At 46.7% G+C, this 23,478-nt stretch overlaps 18 non-coding genes across 18 annotated transcripts; all 18 read right to left on the bottom strand.

The window, feature by feature from the left end:
* Nucleotides 1-782: 782 nt before the first annotated feature.
* Nucleotides 783-973, bottom strand: LOC142264430 (U2 spliceosomal RNA). The gene has a single exon (XR_012730939.1). It is a non-coding gene; the product is annotated as a U2 spliceosomal RNA (small nuclear RNA).
* A 1,117-nt stretch (nt 974-2,090) lies between these two features.
* Nucleotides 2,091-2,281, bottom strand: LOC142264431 (U2 spliceosomal RNA). The gene has a single exon (XR_012730940.1). It is a non-coding gene; the product is annotated as a U2 spliceosomal RNA (small nuclear RNA).
* Nucleotides 2,282-3,398: 1,117 nt separating this feature from the next.
* LOC142264432 (U2 spliceosomal RNA) lies at nt 3,399-3,589 on the bottom strand. The gene has a single exon (XR_012730941.1). It is a non-coding gene; the product is annotated as a U2 spliceosomal RNA (small nuclear RNA).
* A 1,117-nt stretch (nt 3,590-4,706) lies between these two features.
* On the bottom strand, nt 4,707-4,897 carry LOC142264398 (U2 spliceosomal RNA). The gene has a single exon (XR_012730915.1). It is a non-coding gene; the product is annotated as a U2 spliceosomal RNA (small nuclear RNA).
* A 1,117-nt stretch (nt 4,898-6,014) lies between these two features.
* On the bottom strand, nt 6,015-6,205 carry LOC142264433 (U2 spliceosomal RNA). The gene has a single exon (XR_012730942.1). It is a non-coding gene; the product is annotated as a U2 spliceosomal RNA (small nuclear RNA).
* A 1,117-nt stretch (nt 6,206-7,322) lies between these two features.
* Nucleotides 7,323-7,513, bottom strand: LOC142264434 (U2 spliceosomal RNA). The gene has a single exon (XR_012730943.1). It is a non-coding gene; the product is annotated as a U2 spliceosomal RNA (small nuclear RNA).
* A 1,117-nt stretch (nt 7,514-8,630) lies between these two features.
* On the bottom strand, nt 8,631-8,821 carry LOC142264436 (U2 spliceosomal RNA). The gene has a single exon (XR_012730945.1). It is a non-coding gene; the product is annotated as a U2 spliceosomal RNA (small nuclear RNA).
* A 1,117-nt stretch (nt 8,822-9,938) lies between these two features.
* Nucleotides 9,939-10,129, bottom strand: LOC142264437 (U2 spliceosomal RNA). The gene has a single exon (XR_012730946.1). It is a non-coding gene; the product is annotated as a U2 spliceosomal RNA (small nuclear RNA).
* A 1,117-nt stretch (nt 10,130-11,246) lies between these two features.
* LOC142264439 (U2 spliceosomal RNA) lies at nt 11,247-11,437 on the bottom strand. Its single transcript, XR_012730947.1, has one exon. It is a non-coding gene; the product is annotated as a U2 spliceosomal RNA (small nuclear RNA).
* Nucleotides 11,438-12,554: 1,117 nt separating this feature from the next.
* Nucleotides 12,555-12,745, bottom strand: LOC142264440 (U2 spliceosomal RNA). The gene has a single exon (XR_012730948.1). It is a non-coding gene; the product is annotated as a U2 spliceosomal RNA (small nuclear RNA).
* A 1,117-nt stretch (nt 12,746-13,862) lies between these two features.
* On the bottom strand, nt 13,863-14,053 carry LOC142264441 (U2 spliceosomal RNA). Its single transcript, XR_012730949.1, has one exon. It is a non-coding gene; the product is annotated as a U2 spliceosomal RNA (small nuclear RNA).
* Nucleotides 14,054-15,170: 1,117 nt separating this feature from the next.
* LOC142264442 (U2 spliceosomal RNA) lies at nt 15,171-15,361 on the bottom strand. The gene has a single exon (XR_012730950.1). It is a non-coding gene; the product is annotated as a U2 spliceosomal RNA (small nuclear RNA).
* A 1,117-nt stretch (nt 15,362-16,478) lies between these two features.
* On the bottom strand, nt 16,479-16,669 carry LOC142264443 (U2 spliceosomal RNA). Its single transcript, XR_012730951.1, has one exon. It is a non-coding gene; the product is annotated as a U2 spliceosomal RNA (small nuclear RNA).
* Nucleotides 16,670-17,786: 1,117 nt separating this feature from the next.
* LOC142264395 (U2 spliceosomal RNA) lies at nt 17,787-17,977 on the bottom strand. Its single transcript, XR_012730912.1, has one exon. It is a non-coding gene; the product is annotated as a U2 spliceosomal RNA (small nuclear RNA).
* Nucleotides 17,978-19,094: 1,117 nt separating this feature from the next.
* LOC142264444 (U2 spliceosomal RNA) lies at nt 19,095-19,285 on the bottom strand. The gene has a single exon (XR_012730952.1). It is a non-coding gene; the product is annotated as a U2 spliceosomal RNA (small nuclear RNA).
* A 1,117-nt stretch (nt 19,286-20,402) lies between these two features.
* On the bottom strand, nt 20,403-20,593 carry LOC142264445 (U2 spliceosomal RNA). Its single transcript, XR_012730953.1, has one exon. It is a non-coding gene; the product is annotated as a U2 spliceosomal RNA (small nuclear RNA).
* A 1,117-nt stretch (nt 20,594-21,710) lies between these two features.
* Nucleotides 21,711-21,901, bottom strand: LOC142264446 (U2 spliceosomal RNA). Its single transcript, XR_012730954.1, has one exon. It is a non-coding gene; the product is annotated as a U2 spliceosomal RNA (small nuclear RNA).
* A 1,117-nt stretch (nt 21,902-23,018) lies between these two features.
* Nucleotides 23,019-23,209, bottom strand: LOC142264448 (U2 spliceosomal RNA). Its single transcript, XR_012730956.1, has one exon. It is a non-coding gene; the product is annotated as a U2 spliceosomal RNA (small nuclear RNA).
* Nucleotides 23,210-23,478: the final 269 nt, after the last annotated feature.

A 23,478-nucleotide genomic window follows, 5' to 3' on the forward strand; every position in this document is an offset into this window, starting at 1 on the left:
CCTTTCATCATCCCCAAACCCTAATCTTTTCCCTTTCCTTCCCAGCCCCCAAACCCTGCCCTCTGTACCTTTCTCACCACCCGCTTCCCTTCTCCTGTCATCCCCCTACCACCCGGGAAAAAAAGAGATTGCCCCCTCCTTCCACTAGCCCACCCTCCCACCCAAAGAACAACTTCTTCTGCGCAGCTTGTTTTCTAGGCAGCAGCGCTATTGTGATGTCATCGGGGGGCATTGTGACAAGCCGCCAGTGTTCCGTCTCTTCATGTTGTGCACTGTTCAAACCGAAAATACATCAACAGGCAGGCTACAGAAAAGCTTACTAACAAAGGTTAGAGAGGGGCTTTCTCAGAGGGCTTTTTACAGTTTGTCTATTCCCAATTAGCCGGTTTAGTATACTTAATGAAAGTACTAATTCTTTCATAGGCCGCCCATTCTTAGTATTTGACGTTCAGGTAACAACAGGTAACTTTATTTGGAGTGGAAGCAGAGAGATAACACCAGATGCCAATTGTAGATCCTCTCACACCTGTGGTCACTGCAGCATCTGACTCCACTTTGTCCAAAAGGGATCTATTCCATTCAATTACACATGATCTAGATTAGACTGACAACAAGATACTGCACGGGACATAGCAGAGTTGGTGAAGTTGAGTGGTGATGAGTTTGCTATTTGGATGAATAAAGCAAGTAAAAAGTGTGTTAGATAAAAATTCATTTCAATTCGCTAATCGGGCTAATATGAATCAGGTGAATCGAGTTCTGCTTTTGGAAACTGGGTTAAGAAGGGGTGCACCGTTCCTGGAGGTACTGCAATACCAGGTCAATGCGTGGAGTGGACAGAGCAAGCTCTTTTTCCATCTCCCTGTTCTAAAAATCCATTTAATATATGGTCCCCAGATAGGGGACGTATCAGATATTAAACTGATAAGAACAGATACTACACTTGATCTTAGCCAAAAGGCCGAGAAGCGATAACCAGAATTGGTTTGGGCCTCGAGTGGCACCCTGGCCTATGCCGGACACATCTTAGGGAGAGAGAGCGAGAGGGAGACAAACCCACGCCTACACAAGACATTTTGTCACCCAAGCCAACCCTTGAAAAGGCTGCTTTGCAGAGCAAAAACAAGAAGAATGGTGCGTTTTGCAGCCGCCGCCCACTGCAATGAATCTGAATAACTCCTCCTTTAGGGCGCAAGCAACTCCCCTCCCCCTTGCAGTCTTTCCAATTCACGATACAAAAAGACGGACAGGACAGGTTGCCTGACTTTCCGTCACTGCCACCCTTTGCCATCCTTACCCGTAGAAAGCCCTTTCATCATCCCCAAACCCTAATCTTTTCCCTTTCCTTCCCAGCCCCCAAACCCTGCCCTCTGTACCTTTCTCACCACCCGCTTCCCTTCTCCTGTCATCCCCCTACCACCCGGGAAAAAAAGAGATTGCCCCCTCCTTCCACTAGCCCACCCTCCCACCCAAAGAACAACTTCTTCTGCGCAGCTTGTTTTCTAGGCAGCAGCGCTATTGTGATGTCATCGGGGGGCATTGTGACAAGCCGCCAGTGTTCCGTCTCTTCATGTTGTGCACTGTTCAAACCGAAAATACATCAACAGGCAGGCTACAGAAAAGCTTACTAACAAAGGTTAGAGAGGGGCTTTCTCAGAGGGCTTTTTACAGTTTGTCTATTCCCAATTAGCCGGTTTAGTATACTTAATGAAAGTACTAATTCTTTCATAGGCCGCCCATTCTTAGTATTTGACGTTCAGGTAACAACAGGTAACTTTATTTGGAGTGGAAGCAGAGAGATAACACCAGATGCCAATTGTAGATCCTCTCACACCTGTGGTCACTGCAGCATCTGACTCCACTTTGTCCAAAAGGGATCTATTCCATTCAATTACACATGATCTAGATTAGACTGACAACAAGATACTGCACGGGACATAGCAGAGTTGGTGAAGTTGAGTGGTGATGAGTTTGCTATTTGGATGAATAAAGCAAGTAAAAAGTGTGTTAGATAAAAATTCATTTCAATTCGCTAATCGGGCTAATATGAATCAGGTGAATCGAGTTCTGCTTTTGGAAACTGGGTTAAGAAGGGGTGCACCGTTCCTGGAGGTACTGCAATACCAGGTCAATGCGTGGAGTGGACAGAGCAAGCTCTTTTTCCATCTCCCTGTTCTAAAAATCCATTTAATATATGGTCCCCAGATAGGGGACGTATCAGATATTAAACTGATAAGAACAGATACTACACTTGATCTTAGCCAAAAGGCCGAGAAGCGATAACCAGAATTGGTTTGGGCCTCGAGTGGCACCCTGGCCTATGCCGGACACATCTTAGGGAGAGAGAGCGAGAGGGAGACAAACCCACGCCTACACAAGACATTTTGTCACCCAAGCCAACCCTTGAAAAGGCTGCTTTGCAGAGCAAAAACAAGAAGAATGGTGCGTTTTGCAGCCGCCGCCCACTGCAATGAATCTGAATAACTCCTCCTTTAGGGCGCAAGCAACTCCCCTCCCCCTTGCAGTCTTTCCAATTCACGATACAAAAAGACGGACAGGACAGGTTGCCTGACTTTCCGTCACTGCCACCCTTTGCCATCCTTACCCGTAGAAAGCCCTTTCATCATCCCCAAACCCTAATCTTTTCCCTTTCCTTCCCAGCCCCCAAACCCTGCCCTCTGTACCTTTCTCACCACCCGCTTCCCTTCTCCTGTCATCCCCCTACCACCCGGGAAAAAAAGAGATTGCCCCCTCCTTCCACTAGCCCACCCTCCCACCCAAAGAACAACTTCTTCTGCGCAGCTTGTTTTCTAGGCAGCAGCGCTATTGTGATGTCATCGGGGGGCATTGTGACAAGCCGCCAGTGTTCCGTCTCTTCATGTTGTGCACTGTTCAAACCGAAAATACATCAACAGGCAGGCTACAGAAAAGCTTACTAACAAAGGTTAGAGAGGGGCTTTCTCAGAGGGCTTTTTACAGTTTGTCTATTCCCAATTAGCCGGTTTAGTATACTTAATGAAAGTACTAATTCTTTCATAGGCCGCCCATTCTTAGTATTTGACGTTCAGGTAACAACAGGTAACTTTATTTGGAGTGGAAGCAGAGAGATAACACCAGATGCCAATTGTAGATCCTCTCACACCTGTGGTCACTGCAGCATCTGACTCCACTTTGTCCAAAAGGGATCTATTCCATTCAATTACACATGATCTAGATTAGACTGACAACAAGATACTGCACGGGACATAGCAGAGTTGGTGAAGTTGAGTGGTGATGAGTTTGCTATTTGGATGAATAAAGCAAGTAAAAAGTGTGTTAGATAAAAATTCATTTCAATTCGCTAATCGGGCTAATATGAATCAGGTGAATCGAGTTCTGCTTTTGGAAACTGGGTTAAGAAGGGGTGCACCGTTCCTGGAGGTACTGCAATACCAGGTCAATGCGTGGAGTGGACAGAGCAAGCTCTTTTTCCATCTCCCTGTTCTAAAAATCCATTTAATATATGGTCCCCAGATAGGGGACGTATCAGATATTAAACTGATAAGAACAGATACTACACTTGATCTTAGCCAAAAGGCCGAGAAGCGATAACCAGAATTGGTTTGGGCCTCGAGTGGCACCCTGGCCTATGCCGGACACATCTTAGGGAGAGAGAGCGAGAGGGAGACAAACCCACGCCTACACAAGACATTTTGTCACCCAAGCCAACCCTTGAAAAGGCTGCTTTGCAGAGCAAAAACAAGAAGAATGGTGCGTTTTGCAGCCGCCGCCCACTGCAATGAATCTGAATAACTCCTCCTTTAGGGCGCAAGCAACTCCCCTCCCCCTTGCAGTCTTTCCAATTCACGATACAAAAAGACGGACAGGACAGGTTGCCTGACTTTCCGTCACTGCCACCCTTTGCCATCCTTACCCGTAGAAAGCCCTTTCATCATCCCCAAACCCTAATCTTTTCCCTTTCCTTCCCAGCCCCCAAACCCTGCCCTCTGTACCTTTCTCACCACCCGCTTCCCTTCTCCTGTCATCCCCCTACCACCCGGGAAAAAAAGAGATTGCCCCCTCCTTCCACTAGCCCACCCTCCCACCCAAAGAACAACTTCTTCTGCGCAGCTTGTTTTCTAGGCAGCAGCGCTATTGTGATGTCATCGGGGGGCATTGTGACAAGCCGCCAGTGTTCCGTCTCTTCATGTTGTGCACTGTTCAAACCGAAAATACATCAACAGGCAGGCTACAGAAAAGCTTACTAACAAAGGTTAGAGAGGGGCTTTCTCAGAGGGCTTTTTACAGTTTGTCTATTCCCAATTAGCCGGTTTAGTATACTTAATGAAAGTACTAATTCTTTCATAGGCCGCCCATTCTTAGTATTTGACGTTCAGGTAACAACAGGTAACTTTATTTGGAGTGGAAGCAGAGAGATAACACCAGATGCCAATTGTAGATCCTCTCACACCTGTGGTCACTGCAGCATCTGACTCCACTTTGTCCAAAAGGGATCTATTCCATTCAATTACACATGATCTAGATTAGACTGACAACAAGATACTGCACGGGACATAGCAGAGTTGGTGAAGTTGAGTGGTGATGAGTTTGCTATTTGGATGAATAAAGCAAGTAAAAAGTGTGTTAGATAAAAATTCATTTCAATTCGCTAATCGGGCTAATATGAATCAGGTGAATCGAGTTCTGCTTTTGGAAACTGGGTTAAGAAGGGGTGCACCGTTCCTGGAGGTACTGCAATACCAGGTCAATTCGTGGAGTGGACAGAGCAAGCTCTTTTTCCATCTCCCTGTTCTAAAAATCCATTTAATATATGGTCCCCAGATAGGGGACGTATCAGATATTAAACTGATAAGAACAGATACTACACTTGATCTTAGCCAAAAGGCCGAGAAGTGATAACCAGAATTGGTTTGGGCCTCGAGTGGCACCCTGGCCTATGCCGGACACATCTTAGGGAGAGAGAGCGAGAGGGAGACAAACCCACGCCTACACAAGACATTTTGTCACCCAAGCCAACCCTTGAAAAGGCTGCTTTGCAGAGCAAAAACAAGAAGAATGGTGCGTTTTGCAGCCGCCGCCCACTGCAATGAATCTGAATAACTCCTCCTTTAGGGCGCAAGCAACTCCCCTCCCCCTTGCAGTCTTTCCAATTCACGATACAAAAAGACGGACAGGACAGGTTGCCTGACTTTCCGTCACTGCCACCCTTTGCCATCCTTACCCGTAGAAAGCCCTTTCATCATCCCCAAACCCTAATCTTTTCCCTTTCCTTCCCAGCCCCCAAACCCTGCCCTCTGTACCTTTCTCACCACCCGCTTCCCTTCTCCTGTCATCCCCCTACCACCCGGGAAAAAAAGAGATTGCCCCCTCCTTCCACTAGCCCACCCTCCCACCCAAAGAACAACTTCTTCTGCGCAGCTTGTTTTCTAGGCAGCAGCGCTATTGTGATGTCATCGGGGGGCATTGTGACAAGCCGCCAGTGTTCCGTCTCTTCATGTTGTGCACTGTTCAAACCGAAAATACATCAACAGGCAGGCTACAGAAAAGCTTACTAACAAAGGTTAGAGAGGGGCTTTCTCAGAGGGCTTTTTACAGTTTGTCTATTCCCAATTAGCCGGTTTAGTATACTTAATGAAAGTACTAATTCTTTCATAGGCCGCCCATTCTTAGTATTTGACGTTCAGGTAACAACAGGTAACTTTATTTGGAGTGGAAGCAGAGAGATAACACCAGATGCCAATTGTAGATCCTCTCACACCTGTGGTCACTGCAGCATCTGACTCCACTTTGTCCAAAAGGGATCTATTCCATTCAATTACACATGATCTAGATTAGACTGACAACAAGATACTGCACGGGACATAGCAGAGTTGGTGAAGTTGAGTGGTGATGAGTTTGCTATTTGGATGAATAAAGCAAGTAAAAAGTGTGTTAGATAAAAATTCATTTCAATTCGCTAATCGGGCTAATATGAATCAGGTGAATCGAGTTCTGCTTTTGGAAACTGGGTTAAGAAGGGGTGCACCGTTCCTGGAGGTACTGCAATACCAGGTCAATGCGTGGAGTGGACAGAGCAAGCTCTTTTTCCATCTCCCTGTTCTAAAAATCCATTTAATATATGGTCCCCAGATAGGGGACGTATCAGATATTAAACTGATAAGAACAGATACTACACTTGATCTTAGCCAAAAGGCCGAGAAGCGATAACCAGAATTGGTTTGGGCCTCGAGTGGCACCCTGGCCTATGCCGGACACATCTTAGGGAGAGAGAGCGAGAGGGAGACAAACCCACGCCTACACAAGACATTTTGTCACCCAAGCCAACCCTTGAAAAGGCTGCTTTGCAGAGCAAAAACAAGAAGAATGGTGCGTTTTGCAGCCGCCGCCCACTGCAATGAATCTGAATAACTCCTCCTTTAGGGCGCAAGCAACTCCCCTCCCCCTTGCAGTCTTTCCAATTCACGATACAAAAAGACGGACAGGACAGGTTGCCTGACTTTCCGTCACTGCCACCCTTTGCCATCCTTACCCGTAGAAAGCCCTTTCATCATCCCCAAGCCCTAATCTTTTCCCTTTCCTTCCCAGCCCCCAAACCCTGCCCTCTGTACCTTTCTCACCACCCGCTTCCCTTCTCCTGTCATCCCCCTACCACCCGGGAAAAAAAGAGATTGCCCCCTCCTTCCACTAGCCCACCCTCCCACCCAAAGAACAACTTCTTCTGCGCAGCTTGTTTTCTAGGCAGCAGCGCTATTGTGATGTCATCGGGGGGCATTGTGACAAGCCGCCAGTGTTCCGTCTCTTCATGTTGTGCACTGTTCAAACCGAAAATACATCAACAGGCAGGCTACAGAAAAGCTTACTAACAAAGGTTAGAGAGGGGCTTTCTCAGAGGGCTTTTTACAGTTTGTCTATTCCCAATTAGCCGGTTTAGTATACTTAATGAAAGTACTAATTCTTTCATAGGCCGCCCATTCTTAGTATTTGACGTTCAGGTAACAACAGGTAACTTTATTTGGAGTGGAAGCAGAGAGATAACACCAGATGCCAATTGTAGATCCTCTCACACCTGTGGTCACTGCAGCATCTGACTCCACTTTGTCCAAAAGGGATCTATTCCATTCAATTACACATGATCTAGATTAGACTGACAACAAGATACTGCACGGGACATAGCAGAGTTGGTGAAGTTGAGTGGTGATGAGTTTGCTATTTGGATGAATAAAGCAAGTAAAAAGTGTGTTAGATAAAAATTCATTTCAATTCGCTAATCGGGCTAATATGAATCAGGTGAATCGAGTTCTGCTTTTGGAAACTGGGTTAAGAAGGGGTGCACCGTTCCTGGAGGTACTGCAATACCAGGTCAATGCGTGGAGTGGACAGAGCAAGCTCTTTTTCCATCTCCCTGTTCTAAAAATCCATTTAATATATGGTCCCCAGATAGGGGACGTATCAGATATTAAACTGATAAGAACAGATACTACACTTGATCTTAGCCAAAAGGCCGAGAAGCGATAACCAGAATTGGTTTGGGCCTCGAGTGGCACCCTGGCCTATGCCGGACACATCTTAGGGAGAGAGAGCGAGAGGGAGACAAACCCACGCCTACACAAGACATTTTGTCACCCAAGCCAACCCTTGAAAAGGCTGCTTTGCAGAGCAAAAACAAGAAGAATGGTGCGTTTTGCAGCCGCCGCCCACTGCAATGAATCTGAATAACTCCTCCTTTAGGGCGCAAGCAACTCCCCTCCCCCTTGCAGTCTTTCCAATTCACGATACAAAAAGACGGACAGGACAGGTTGCCTGACTTTCCGTCACTGCCACCCTTTGCCATCCTTACCCGTAGAAAGCCCTTTCATCATCCCCAAGCCCTAATCTTTTCCCTTTCCTTCCCAGCCCCCAAACCCTGCCCTCTGTACCTTTCTCACCACCCGCTTCCCTTCTCCTGTCATCCCCCTACCACCCGGGAAAAAAAGAGATTGCCCCCTCCTTCCACTAGCCCACCCTCCCACCCAAAGAACAACTTCTTCTGCGCAGCTTGTTTTCTAGGCAGCAGCGCTATTGTGATGTCATCGGGGGGCATTGTGACAAGCCGCCAGTGTTCCGTCTCTTCATGTTGTGCACTGTTCAAACCGAAAATACATCAACAGGCAGGCTACAGAAAAGCTTACTAACAAAGGTTAGAGAGGGGCTTTCTCAGAGGGCTTTTTACAGTTTGTCTATTCCCAATTAGCCGGTTTAGTATACTTAATGAAAGTACTAATTCTTTCATAGGCCGCCCATTCTTAGTATTTGACGTTCAGGTAACAACAGGTAACTTTATTTGGAGTGGAAGCAGAGAGATAACACCAGATGCCAATTGTAGATCCTCTCACACCTGTGGTCACTGCAGCATCTGACTCCACTTTGTCCAAAAGGGATCTATTCCATTCAATTACACATGATCTAGATTAGACTGACAACAAGATACTGCACGGGACATAGCAGAGTTGGTGAAGTTGAGTGGTGATGAGTTTGCTATTTGGATGAATAAAGCAAGTAAAAAGTGTGTTAGATAAAAATTCATTTCAATTCGCTAATCGGGCTAATATGAATCAGGTGAATCGAGTTCTGCTTTTGGAAACTGGGTTAAGAAGGGGTGCACCGTTCCTGGAGGTACTGCAATACCAGGTCAATGCGTGGAGTGGACAGAGCAAGCTCTTTTTCCATCTCCCTGTTCTAAAAATCCATTTAATATATGGTCCCCAGATAGGGGACGTATCAGATATTAAACTGATAAGAACAGATACTACACTTGATCTTAGCCAAAAGGCCGAGAAGCGATAACCAGAATTGGTTTGGGCCTCGAGTGGCACCCTGGCCTATGCCGGACACATCTTAGGGAGAGAGAGCGAGAGGGAGACAAACCCACGCCTACACAAGACATTTTGTCACCCAAGCCAACCCTTGAAAAGGCTGCTTTGCAGAGCAAAAACAAGAAGAATGGTGCGTTTTGCAGCCGCCGCCCACTGCAATGAATCTGAATAACTCCTCCTTTAGGGCGCAAGCAACTCCCCTCCCCCTTGCAGTCTTTCCAATTCACGATACAAAAAGACGGACAGGACAGGTTGCCTGACTTTCCGTCACTGCCACCCTTTGCCATCCTTACCCGTAGAAAGCCCTTTCATCATCCCCAAACCCTAATCTTTTCCCTTTCCTTCCCAGCCCCCAAACCCTGCCCTCTGTACCTTTCTCACCACCCGCTTCCCTTCTCCTGTCATCCCCCTACCACCCGGGAAAAAAAGAGATTGCCCCCTCCTTCCACTAGCCCACCCTCCCACCCAAAGAACAACTTCTTCTGCGCAGCTTGTTTTCTAGGCAGCAGCGCTATTGTGATGTCATCGGGGGGCATTGTGACAAGCCGCCAGTGTTCCGTCTCTTCATGTTGTGCACTGTTCAAACCGAAAATACATCAACAGGCAGGCTACAGAAAAGCTTACTAACAAAGGTTAGAGAGGGGCTTTCTCAGAGGGCTTTTTACAGTTTGTCTATTCCCAATTAGCCGGTTTAGTATACTTAATGAAAGTACTAATTCTTTCATAGGCCGCCCATTCTTAGTATTTGACGTTCAGGTAACAACAGGTAACTTTATTTGGAGTGGAAGCAGAGAGATAACACCAGATGCCAATTGTAGATCCTCTCACACCTGTGGTCACTGCAGCATCTGACTCCACTTTGTCCAAAAGGGATCTATTCCATTCAATTACACATGATCTAGATTAGACTGACAACAAGATACTGCACGGGACATAGCAGAGTTGGTGAAGTTGAGTGGTGATGAGTTTGCTATTTGGATGAATAAAGCAAGTAAAAAGTGTGTTAGATAAAAATTCATTTCAATTCGCTAATCGGGCTAATATGAATCAGGTGAATCGAGTTCTGCTTTTGGAAACTGGGTTAAGAAGGGGTGCACCGTTCCTGGAGGTACTGCAATACCAGGTCAATGCGTGGAGTGGACAGAGCAAGCTCTTTTTCCATCTCCCTGTTCTAAAAATCCATTTAATATATGGTCCCCAGATAGGGGACGTATCAGATATTAAACTGATAAGAACAGATACTACACTTGATCTTAGCCAAAAGGCCGAGAAGCGATAACCAGAATTGGTTTGGGCCTCGAGTGGCACCCTGGCCTATGCCGGACACATCTTAGGGAGAGAGAGCGAGAGGGAGACAAACCCACGCCTACACAAGACATTTTGTCACCCAAGCCAACCCTTGAAAAGGCTGCTTTGCAGAGCAAAAACAAGAAGAATGGTGCGTTTTGCAGCCGCCGCCCACTGCAATGAATCTGAATAACTCCTCCTTTAGGGCGCAAGCAACTCCCCTCCCCCTTGCAGTCTTTCCAATTCACGATACAAAAAGACGGACAGGACAGGTTGCCTGACTTTCCGTCACTGCCACCCTTTGCCATCCTTACCCGTAGAAAGCCCTTTCATCATCCCCAAACCCTAATCTTTTCCCTTTCCTTCCCAGCCCCCAAACCCTGCCCTCTGTACCTTTCTCACCACCCGCTTCCCTTCTCCTGTCATCCCCCTACCACCCGGGAAAAAAAGAGATTGCCCCCTCCTTCCACTAGCCCACCCTCCCACCCAAAGAACAACTTCTTCTGCGCAGCTTGTTTTCTAGGCAGCAGCGCTATTGTGATGTCATCGGGGGGCATTGTGACAAGCCGCCAGTGTTCCGTCTCTTCATGTTGTGCACTGTTCAAACCGAAAATACATCAACAGGCAGGCTACAGAAAAGCTTACTAACAAAGGTTAGAGAGGGGCTTTCTCAGAGGGCTTTTTACAGTTTGTCTATTCCCAATTAGCCGGTTTAGTATACTTAATGAAAGTACTAATTCTTTCATAGGCCGCCCATTCTTAGTATTTGACGTTCAGGTAACAACAGGTAACTTTATTTGGAGTGGAAGCAGAGAGATAACACCAGATGCCAATTGTAGATCCTCTCACACCTGTGGTCACTGCAGCATCTGACTCCACTTTGTCCAAAAGGGATCTATTCCATTCAATTACACATGATCTAGATTAGACTGACAACAAGATACTGCACGGGACATAGCAGAGTTGGTGAAGTTGAGTGGTGATGAGTTTGCTATTTGGATGAATAAAGCAAGTAAAAAGTGTGTTAGATAAAAATTCATTTCAATTCGCTAATCGGGCTAATATGAATCAGGTGAATCGAGTTCTGCTTTTGGAAACTGGGTTAAGAAGGGGTGCACCGTTCCTGGAGGTACTGCAATACCAGGTCAATGCGTGGAGTGGACAGAGCAAGCTCTTTTTCCATCTCCCTGTTCTAAAAATCCATTTAATATATGGTCCCCAGATAGGGGACGTATCAGATATTAAACTGATAAGAACAGATACTACACTTGATCTTAGCCAAAAGGCCGAGAAGCGATAACCAGAATTGGTTTGGGCCTCGAGTGGCACCCTGGCCTATGCCGGACACATCTTAGGGAGAGAGAGCGAGAGGGAGACAAACCCACGCCTACACAAGACATTTTGTCACCCAAGCCAACCCTTGAAAAGGCTGCTTTGCAGAGCAAAAACAAGAAGAATGGTGCGTTTTGCAGCCGCCGCCCACTGCAATGAATCTGAATAACTCCTCCTTTAGGGCGCAAGCAACTCCCCTCCCCCTTGCAGTCTTTCCAATTCACGATACAAAAAGACGGACAGGACAGGTTGCCTGACTTTCCGTCACTGCCACCCTTTGCCATCCTTACCCGTAGAAAGCCCTTTCATCATCCCCAAACCCTAATCTTTTCCCTTTCCTTCCCAGCCCCCAAACCCTGCCCTCTGTACCTTTCTCACCACCCGCTTCCCTTCTCCTGTCATCCCCCTACCACCCGGGAAAAAAAGAGATTGCCCCCTCCTTCCACTAGCCCACCCTCCCACCCAAAGAACAACTTCTTCTGCGCAGCTTGTTTTCTAGGCAGCAGCGCTATTGTGATGTCATCGGGGGGCATTGTGACAAGCCGCCAGTGTTCCGTCTCTTCATGTTGTGCACTGTTCAAACCGAAAATACATCAACAGGCAGGCTACAGAAAAGCTTACTAACAAAGGTTAGAGAGGGGCTTTCTCAGAGGGCTTTTTACAGTTTGTCTATTCCCAATTAGCCGGTTTAGTATACTTAATGAAAGTACTAATTCTTTCATAGGCCGCCCATTCTTAGTATTTGACGTTCAGGTAACAACAGGTAACTTTATTTGGAGTGGAAGCAGAGAGATAACACCAGATGCCAATTGTAGATCCTCTCACACCTGTGGTCACTGCAGCATCTGACTCCACTTTGTCCAAAAGGGATCTATTCCATTCAATTACACATGATCTAGATTAGACTGACAACAAGATACTGCACGGGACATAGCAGAGTTGGTGAAGTTGAGTGGTGATGAGTTTGCTATTTGGATGAATAAAGCAAGTAAAAAGTGTGTTAGATAAAAATTCATTTCAATTCGCTAATCGGGCTAATATGAATCAGGTGAATCGAGTTCTGCTTTTGGAAACTGGGTTAAGAAGGGGTGCACCGTTCCTGGAGGTACTGCAATACCAGGTCAATGCGTGGAGTGGACAGAGCAAGCTCTTTTTCCATCTCCCTGTTCTAAAAATCCATTTAATATATGGTCCCCAGATAGGGGACGTATCAGATATTAAACTGATAAGAACAGATACTACACTTGATCTTAGCCAAAAGGCCGAGAAGCGATAACCAGAATTGGTTTGGGCCTCGAGTGGCACCCTGGCCTATGCCGGACACATCTTAGGGAGAGAGAGCGAGAGGGAGACAAACCCACGCCTACACAAGACATTTTGTCACCCAAGCCAACCCTTGAAAAGGCTGCTTTGCAGAGCAAAAACAAGAAGAATGGTGCGTTTTGCAGCCGCCGCCCACTGCAATGAATCTGAATAACTCCTCCTTTAGGGCGCAAGCAACTCCCCTCCCCCTTGCAGTCTTTCCAATTCACGATACAAAAAGACGGACAGGACAGGTTGCCTGACTTTCCGTCACTGCCACCCTTTGCCATCCTTACCCGTAGAAAGCCCTTTCATCATCCCCAAACCCTAATCTTTTCCCTTTCCTTCCCAGCCCCCAAACCCTGCCCTCTGTACCTTTCTCACCACCCGCTTCCCTTCTCCTGTCATCCCCCTACCACCCGGGAAAAAAAGAGATTGCCCCCTCCTTCCACTAGCCCACCCTCCCACCCAAAGAACAACTTCTTCTGCGCAGCTTGTTTTCTAGGCAGCAGCGCTATTGTGATGTCATCGGGGGGCATTGTGACAAGCCGCCAGTGTTCCGTCTCTTCATGTTGTGCACTGTTCAAACCGAAAATACATCAACAGGCAGGCTACAGAAAAGCTTACTAACAAAGGTTAGAGAGGGGCTTTCTCAGAGGGCTTTTTACAGTTTGTCTATTCCCAATTAGCCGGTTTAGTATACTTAATGAAAGTACTAATTCTTTCATAGGCCGCCCATTCTTAGTATTTGACGTTCAGGTAACAACAGGTAACTTTATTTGGAGTGGAAGCAGAGAGATAACACCAGATGCCAATTGTAGATCCTCTCACACCTGTGGTCACTGCAGCATCTGACTCCACTTTGTCCAAAAGGGATCTATTCCATTCAATTACACATGATCTAGATTAGACTGACAACAAGATACTGCACGGGACATAGCAGAGTTGGTGAAGTTGAGTGGTGATGAGTTTGCTATTTGGATGAATAAAGCAAGTAAAAAGTGTGTTAGATAAAAATTCATTTCAATTCGCTAATCGGGCTAATATGAATCAGGTGAATCGAGTTCTGCTTTTGGAAACTGGGTTAAGAAGGGGTGCACCGTTCCTGGAGGTACTGCAATACCAGGTCAATGCGTGGAGTGGACAGAGCAAGCTCTTTTTCCATCTCCCTGTTCTAAAAATCCATTTAATATATGGTCCCCAGATAGGGGACGTATCAGATATTAAACTGATAAGAACAGATACTACACTTGATCTTAGCCAAAAGGCCGAGAAGCGATAACCAGAATTGGTTTGGGCCTCGAGTGGCACCCTGGCCTATGCCGGACACATCTTAGGGAGAGAGAGCGAGAGGGAGACAAACCCACGCCTACACAAGACATTTTGTCACCCAAGCCAACCCTTGAAAAGGCTGCTTTGCAGAGCAAAAACAAGAAGAATGGTGCGTTTTGCAGCCGCCGCCCACTGCAATGAATCTGAATAACTCCTCCTTTAGGGCGCAAGCAACTCCCCTCCCCCTTGCAGTCTTTCCAATTCACGATACAAAAAGACGGACAGGACAGGTTGCCTGACTTTCCGTCACTACCACCCTTTGCCATCCTTACCCGTAGAAAGCCCTTTCATCATCCCCAAACCCTAATCTTTTCCCTTTCCTTCCCAGCCCCCAAACCCTGCCCTCTGTACCTTTCTCACCACCCGCTTCCCTTCTCCTGTCATCCCCCTACCACCCGGGAAAAAAAGAGATTGCCCCCTCCTTCCACTAGCCCACCCTCCCACCCAAAGAACAACTTCTTCTGCGCAGCTTGTTTTCTAGGCAGCAGCGCTATTGTGATGTCATCGGGGGGCATTGTGACAAGCCGCCAGTGTTCCGTCTCTTCATGTTGTGCACTGTTCAAACCGAAAATACATCAACAGGCAGGCTACAGAAAAGCTTACTAACAAAGGTTAGAGAGGGGCTTTCTCAGAGGGCTTTTTACAGTTTGTCTATTCCCAATTAGCCGGTTTAGTATACTTAATGAAAGTACTAATTCTTTCATAGGCCGCCCATTCTTAGTATTTGACGTTCAGGTAACAACAGGTAACTTTATTTGGAGTGGAAGCAGAGAGATAACACCAGATGCCAATTGTAGATCCTCTCACACCTGTGGTCACTGCAGCATCTGACTCCACTTTGTCCAAAAGGGATCTATTCCATTCAATTACACATGATCTAGATTAGACTGACAACAAGATACTGCACGGGACATAGCAGAGTTGGTGAAGTTGAGTGGTGATGAGTTTGCTATTTGGATGAATAAAGCAAGTAAAAAGTGTGTTAGATAAAAATGCATTTCAATTCGCTAATCGGGCTAATATGAATCAGGTGAATCGAGTTCTGCTTTTGGAAACTGGGTTAAGAAGGGGTGCACCGTTCCTGGAGGTACTGCAATACCAGGTCAATGCGTGGAGTGGACAGAGCAAGCTCTTTTTCCATCTCCCTGTTCTAAAAATCCATTTAATATATGGTCCCCAGATAGGGGACGTATCAGATATTAAACTGATAAGAACAGATACTACACTTGATCTTAGCCAAAAGGCCGAGAAGCGATAACCAGAATTGGTTTGGGCCTCGAGTGGCACCCTGGCCTATGCCGGACACATCTTAGGGAGAGAGAGCGAGAGGGAGACAAACCCACGCCTACACAAGACATTTTGTCACCCAAGCCAACCCTTGAAAAGGCTGCTTTGCAGAGCAAAAACAAGAAGAATGGTGCGTTTTGCAGCCGCCGCCCACTGCAATGAATCTGAATAACTCCTCCTTTAGGGCGCAAGCAACTCCCCTCCCCCTTGCAGTCTTTCCAATTCACGATACAAAAAGACGGACAGGACAGGTTGCCTGACTTTCCGTCACTGCCACCCTTTGCCATCCTTACCCGTAGACAGCCCTTTCATCATCCCCAAACCCTAATCTTTTCCCTTTCCTTCCCAGCCCCCAAACCCTGCCCTCTGTACCTTTCTCACCACCCGCTTCCCTTCTCCTGTCATCCCCCTACCACCCGGGAAAAAAAGAGATTGCCCCCTCCTTCCACTAGCCCACCCTCCCACCCAAAGAACAACTTCTTCTGCGCAGCTTGTTTTCTAGGCAGCAGCGCTATTGTGATGTCATCGGGGGGCATTGTGACAAGCCGCCAGTGTTCCGTCTCTTCATGTTGTGCACTGTTCAAACCGAAAATACATCAACAGGCAGGCTACAGAAAAGCTTACTAACAAAGGTTAGAGAGGGGCTTTCTCAGAGGGCTTTTTACAGTTTGTCTATTCCCAATTAGCCGGTTTAGTATACTTAATGAAAGTACTAATTCTTTCATAGGCCGCCCATTCTTAGTATTTGACGTTCAGGTAACAACAGGTAACTTTATTTGGAGTGGAAGCAGAGAGATAACACCAGATGCCAATTGTAGATCCTCTCACACCTGTGGTCACTGCAGCATCTGACTCCACTTTGTCCAAAAGGGATCTATTCCATTCAATTACACATGATCTAGATTAGACTGACAACAAGATACTGCACGGGACATAGCAGAGTTGGTGAAGTTGAGTGGTGATGAGTTTGCTATTTGGATGAATAAAGCAAGTAAAAAGTGTGTTAGATAAAAATTCATTTCAATTCGCTAATCGGGCTAATATGAATCAGGTGAATCGAGTTCTGCTTTTGGAAACTGGGTTAAGAAGGGGTGCACCGTTCCTGGAGGTACTGCAATACCAGGTCAATGCGTGGAGTGGACAGAGCAAGCTCTTTTTCCATCTCCCTGTTCTAAAAATCCATTTAATATATGGTCCCCAGATAGGGGACGTATCAGATATTAAACTGATAAGAACAGATACTACACTTGATCTTAGCCAAAAGGCCGAGAAGCGATAACCAGAATTGGTTTGGGCCTCGAGTGGCACCCTGGCCTATGCCGGACACATCTTAGGGAGAGAGAGCGAGAGGGAGACAAACCCACGCCTACACAAGACATTTTGTCACCCAAGCCAACCCTTGAAAAGGCTGCTTTGCAGAGCAAAAACAAGAAGAATGGTGCGTTTTGCAGCCGCCGCCCACTGCAATGAATCTGAATAACTCCTCCTTTAGGGCGCAAGCAACTCCCCTCCCCCTTGCAGTCTTTCCAATTCACGATACAAAAAGACGGACAGGACAGGTTGCCTGACTTTCCGTCACTGCCACCCTTTGCCATCCTTACCCGTAGAAAGCCCTTTCATCATCCCCAAACCCTAATCTTTTCCCTTTCCTTCCCAGCCCCCAAACCCTGCCCTCTGTACCTTTCTCACCACCCGCTTCCCTTCTCCTGTCATCCCCCTACCACCCGGGAAAAAAAGAGATTGCCCCCTCCTTCCACTAGCCCACCCTCCCACCCAAAGAACAACTTCTTCTGCGCAGCTTGTTTTCTAGGCAGCAGCGCTATTGTGATGTCATCGGGGGGCATTGTGACAAGCCGCCAGTGTTCCGTCTCTTCATGTTGTGCACTGTTCAAACCGAAAATACATCAACAGGCAGGCTACAGAAAAGCTTACTAACAAAGGTTAGAGAGGGGCTTTCTCAGAGGGCTTTTTACAGTTTGTCTATTCCCAATTAGCCGGTTTAGTATACTTAATGAAAGTACTAATTCTTTCATAGGCCGCCCATTCTTAGTATTTGACGTTCAGGTAACAACAGGTAACTTTATTTGGAGTGGAAGCAGAGAGATAACACCAGATGCCAATTGTAGATCCTCTCACACCTGTGGTCACTGCAGCATCTGACTCCACTTTGTCCAAAAGGGATCTATTCCATTCAATTACACATGATCTAGATTAGACTGACAACAAGATACTGCACGGGACATAGCAGAGTTGGTGAAGTTGAGTGGTGATGAGTTTGCTATTTGGATGAATAAAGCAAGTAAAAAGTGTGTTAGATAAAAATTCATTTCAATTCGCTAATCGGGCTAATATGAATCAGGTGAATCGAGTTCTGCTTTTGGAAACTGGGTTAAGAAGGGGTGCACCGTTCCTGGAGGTACTGCAATACCAGGTCAATGCATGGAGTGGACAGAGCAAGCTCTTTTTCCATCTCCCTGTTCTAAAAATCCATTTAATATATGGTCCCCAGATAGGGGACGTATCAGATATTAAACTGATAAGAACAGATACTACACTTGATCTTAGCCAAAAGGCCGAGAAGCGATAACCAGAATTGGTTTGGGCCTCGAGTGGCACCCTGGCCTATGCCGGACACATCTTAGGGAGAGAGAGCGAGAGGGAGACAAACCCACGCCTACACAAGACATTTTGTCACCCAAGCCAACCCTTGAAAAGGCTGCTTTGCAGAGCAAAAACAAGAAGAATGGTGCGTTTTGCAGCCGCCGCCCACTGCAATGAATCTGAATAACTCCTCCTTTAGGGCGCAAGCAACTCCCCTCCCCCTTGCAGTCTTTCCAATTCACGATACAAAAAGACGGACAGGACAGGTTGCCTGACTTTCCGTCACTGCCACCCTTTGCCATCCTTACCCGTAGAAAGCCCTTTCATCATCCCCAAACCCTAATCTTTTCCCTTTCCTTCCCAGCCCCCAAACCCTGCCCTCTGTACCTTTCTCACCACCCGCTTCCCTTCTCCTGTCATCCCCCTACCACCCGGGAAAAAAAGAGATTGCCCCCTCCTTCCACTAGCCCACCCTCCCACCCAAAGAACAACTTCTTCTGCGCAGCTTGTTTTCTAGGCAGCAGCGCTATTGTGATGTCATCGGGGGGCATTGTGACAAGCCGCCAGTGTTCCGTCTCTTCATGTTGTGCACTGTTCAAACCGAAAATACATCAACAGGCAGGCTACAGAAAAGCTTACTAACAAAGGTTAGAGAGGGGCTTTCTCAGAGGGCTTTTTACAGTTTGTCTATTCCCAATTAGCCGGTTTAGTATACTTAATGAAAGTACTAATTCTTTCATAGGCCGCCCATTCTTAGTATTTGACGTTCAGGTAACAACAGGTAACTTTATTTGGAGTGGAAGCAGAGAGATAACACCAGATGCCAATTGTAGATCCTCTCACACCTGTGGTCACTGCAGCATCTGACTCCACTTTGTCCAAAAGGGATCTATTCCATTCAATTACACATGATCTAGATTAGACTGACAACAAGATACTGCACGGGACATAGCAGAGTTGGTGAAGTTGAGTGGTGATGAGTTTGCTATTTGGATGAATAAAGCAAGTAAAAAGTGTGTTAGATAAAAATTCATTTCAATTCGCTAATCGGGCTAATATGAATCAGGTGAATCGAGTTCTGCTTTTGGAAACTGGGTTAAGAAGGGGTGCACCGTTCCTGGAGGTACTGCAATACCAGGTCAATGCGTGGAGTGGACAGAGCAAGCTCTTTTTCCATCTCCCTGTTCTAAAAATCCATTTAATATATGGTCCCCAGATAGGGGACGTATCAGATATTAAACTGATAAGAACAGATACTACACTTGATCTTAGCCAAAAGGCCGAGAAGCGATAACCAGAATTGGTTTGGGCCTCGAGTGGCACCCTGGCCTATGCCGGACACATCTTAGGGAGAGAGAGCGAGAGGGAGACAAACCCACGCCTACACAAGACATTTTGTCACCCAAGCCAACCCTTGAAAAGGCTGCTTTGCAGAGCAAAAACAAGAAGAATGGTGCGTTTTGCAGCCGCCGCCCACTGCAATGAATCTGAATAACTCCTCCTTTAGGGCGCAAGCAACTCCCCTCCCCCTTGCAGTCTTTCCAATTCACGATACAAAAAGACGGACAGGACAGGTTGCCTGACTTTCCGTCACTGCCACCCTTTGCCATCCTTACCCGTAGAAAGCCCTTTCATCATCCCCAAACCCTAATCTTTTCCCTTTCCTTCCCAGCCCCCAAACCCTGCCCTCTGTACCTTTCTCACCACCCGCTTCCCTTCTCCTGTCATCCCCCTACCACCCGGGAAAAAAAGAGATTGCCCCCTCCTTCCACTAGCCCACCCTCCCACCCAAAGAACAACTTCTTCTGCGCAGCTTGTTTTCTAGGCAGCAGCGCTATTGTGATGTCATCGGGGGGCATTGTGACAAGCCGCCAGTGTTCCGTCTCTTCATGTTGTGCACTGTTCAAACCGAAAATACATCAACAGGCAGGCTACAGAAAAGCTTACTAACAAAGGTTAGAGAGGGGCTTTCTCAGAGGGCTTTTTACAGTTTGTCTATTCCCAATTAGCCGGTTTAGTATACTTAATGAAAGTACTAATTCTTTCATAGGCCGCCCATTCTTAGTATTTGACGTTCAGGTAACAACAGGTAACTTTATTTGGAGTGGAAGCAGAGAGATAACACCAGATGCCAATTGTAGATCCTCTCACACCTGTGGTCACTGCAGCATCTGACTCCACTTTGTCCAAAAGGGATCTATTCCATTCAATTACACATGATCTAGATTAGACTGACAACAAGATACTGCACGGGACATAGCAGAGTTGGTGAAGTTGAGTGGTGATGAGTTTGCTATTTGGATGAATAAAGCAAGTAAAAAGTGTGTTAGATAAAAATTCATTTCAATTCGCTAATCGGGCTAATATGAATCAGGTGAATCGAGTTCTGCTTTTGGAAACTGGGTTAAGAAGGGGTGCACCGTTCCTGGAGGTACTGCAATACCAGGTCAATGCGTGGAGTGGACAGAGCAAGCTCTTTTTCCATCTCCCTGTTCTAAAAATCCATTTAATATATGGTCCCCAGATAGGGGACGTATCAGATATTAAACTGATAAGAACAGATACTACACTTGATCTTAGCCAAAAGGCCGAGAAGCGATAACCAGAATTGGTTTGGGCCTCGAGTGGCACCCTGGCCTATGCCGGACACATCTTAGGGAGAGAGAGCGAGAGGGAGACAAACCCACGCCTACACAAGACATTTTGTCACCCAAGCCAACCCTTGAAAAGGCTGCTTTGCAGAGCAAAAACAAGAAGAATGGTGCGTTTTGCAGCCGCCGCCCACTGCAATGAATCTGAATAACTCCTCCTTTAGGGCGCAAGCAACTCCCCTCCCCCTTGCAGTCTTTCCAATTCACGATACAAAAAGACGGACAGGACAGGTTGCCTGACTTTCCGTCACTGCCACCCTTTGCCATCCTTACCCGTAGAAAGCCCTTTCATCATCCCCAAACCCTAATCTTTTCCCTTTCCTTCCCAGCCCCCAAACCCTGCCCTCTGTACCTTTCTCACCACCCGCTTCCCTTCTCCTGTCATCCCCCTACCACCCGGGAAAAAAAGAGATTGCCCCCTCCTTCCACTAGCCCACCCTCCCACCCAAAGAACAACTTCTTCTGCGCAGCTTGTTTTCTAGGCAGCAGCGCTATTGTGATGTCATCGGGGGGCATTGTGACAAGCCGCCAGTGTTCCGTCTCTTCATGTTGTGCACTGTTCAAACCGAAAATACATCAACAGGCAGGCTACAGAAAAGCTTACTAACAAAGGTTAGAGAGGGGCTTTCTCAGAGGGCTTTTTACAGTTTGTCTATTCCCAATTAGCCGGTTTAGTATACTTAATGAAAGTACTAATTCTTTCATAGGCCGCCCATTCTTAGTATTTGACGTTCAGGTAACAACAGGTAACTTTATTTGGAGTGGAAGCAGAGAGATAACACCAGATGCCAATTGTAGATCCTCTCACACCTGTGGTCACTGCAGCATCTGACTCCACTTTGTCCAAAAGGGATCTATTCCATTCAATTACACATGATCTAGATTAGACTGACAACAAGATACTGCACGGGACATAGCAGAGTTGGTGAAGTTGAGTGGTGATGAGTTTGCTATTTGGATGAATAAAGCAAGTAAAAAGTGTGTTAGATAAAAATTCATTTCAATTCGCTAATCGGGCTAATATGAATCAGGTGAATCGAGTTCTGCTTTTGGAAACTGGGTTAAGAAGGGGTGCACCGTTCCTGGAGGTACTGCAATACCAGGTCAATGCGTGGAGTGGACAGAGCAAGCTCTTTTTCCATCTCCCTGTTCTAAAAATCCATTTAATATATGGTCCCCAGATAGGGGACGTATCAGATATTAAACTGATAAGAACAGATACTACACTTGATCTTAGCCAAAAGGCCGAGAAGCGATAACCAGAATTGGTTTGGGCCTCGAGTGGCACCCTGGCCTATGCCGGACACATCTTAGGGAGAGAGAGCGAGAGGGAGACAAACCCACGCCTACACAAGACATTTTGTCACCCAAGCCAACCCTTGAAAAGGCTGCTTTGCAGAGCAAAAACAAGAAGAATGGTGCGTTTTGCAGCCGCCGCCCACTGCAATGAATCTGAATAACTCCTCCTTTAGGGCGCAAGCAACTCCCCTCCCCCTTGCAGTCTTTCCAATTCACGATACAAAAAGACGGACAGGACAGGTTGCCTGACTTTCCGTCACTGCCACCCTTTGCCATCCTTACCCGTAGAAAGCCCTTTCATCATCCCCAAACCCTAATCTTTTCCCTTTCCTTCCCAGCCCCCAAACCCTGCCCTCTGTACCTTTCTCACCACCCGCTTCCCTTCTCCTGTCATCCCCCTACCACCCGGGAAAAAAAGAGATTGCCCCCTCCTTCCACTAGCCCACCCTCCCACCCAAAGAACAACTTCTTCTGCGCAGCTTGTTTTCTAGGCAGCAGCGCTATTGTGATGTCATCGGGGGGCATTGTGACAAGCCGCCAGTGTTCCGTCTCTTCATGTTGTGCACTGTTCAAACCGAAAATACATCAACAGGCAGGCTACAGAAAAGCTTACTAACAAAGGTTAGAGAGGGGCTTTCTCAGAGGGCTTTTTACAGTTTGTCTATTCCCAATTAGCCGGTTTAGTATACTTAATGAAAGTACTAATTCTTTCATAGGCCGCCCATTCTTAGTATTTGACGTTCAGGTAACAACAGGTAACTTTATTTGGAGTGGAAGCAGAGAGATAACACCAGATGCCAATTGTAGATCCTCTCACACCTGTGGTCACTGCAGCATCTGACTCCACTTTGTCCAAAAGGGATCTATTCCATTCAATTACACATGATCTAGATTAGACTGACAACAAGATACTGCACGGGACATAGCAGAGTTGGTGAAGTTGAGTGGTGATGAGTTTGCTATTTGGATGAATAAAGCAAGTAAAAAGTGTGTTAGATAAAAATTCATTTCAATTCGCTAATCGGGCTAATATGAATCAGGTGAATCGAGTTCTGCTTTTGGAAACTGGGTTAAGAAGGGGTGCACCGTTCCTGGAGGTACTGCAATACCAGGTCAATGCGTGGAGTGGACAGAGCAAGCTCTTTTTCCATCTCCCTGTTCTAAAAATCCATTTAATATATGGTCCCCAGATAGGGGACGTATCAGATATTAAACTGATAAGAACAGATACTACACTTGATCTTAGCCAAAAGGCCGAGAAGCGATAACCAGAATTGGTTTGGGCCTCGAGTGGCACCCTGGCCTATGCCGGACACATCTTAGGGAGAGAGAGCGAGAGGGAGACAAACCCACGCCTACACAAGACATTTTGTCACCCAAGCCAACCCTTGAAAAGGCTGCTTTGCAGAGCAAAAACAAGAAGAATGGTGCGTTTTGCAGCCGCCGCCCACTGCAATGAATCTGAATAACTCCTCCTTTAGGGCGCAAGCAACTCCCCTCCCCCTTGCAGTCTTTCCAATTCACGATACAAAAAG

Source organism: Anomaloglossus baeobatrachus, unplaced genomic scaffold (assembly GCF_048569485.1).
Source record: "Anomaloglossus baeobatrachus isolate aAnoBae1 unplaced genomic scaffold, aAnoBae1.hap1 Scaffold_2651, whole genome shotgun sequence".
Lineage (NCBI taxonomy): Eukaryota > Metazoa > Chordata > Amphibia > Anura > Aromobatidae > Anomaloglossus > Anomaloglossus baeobatrachus.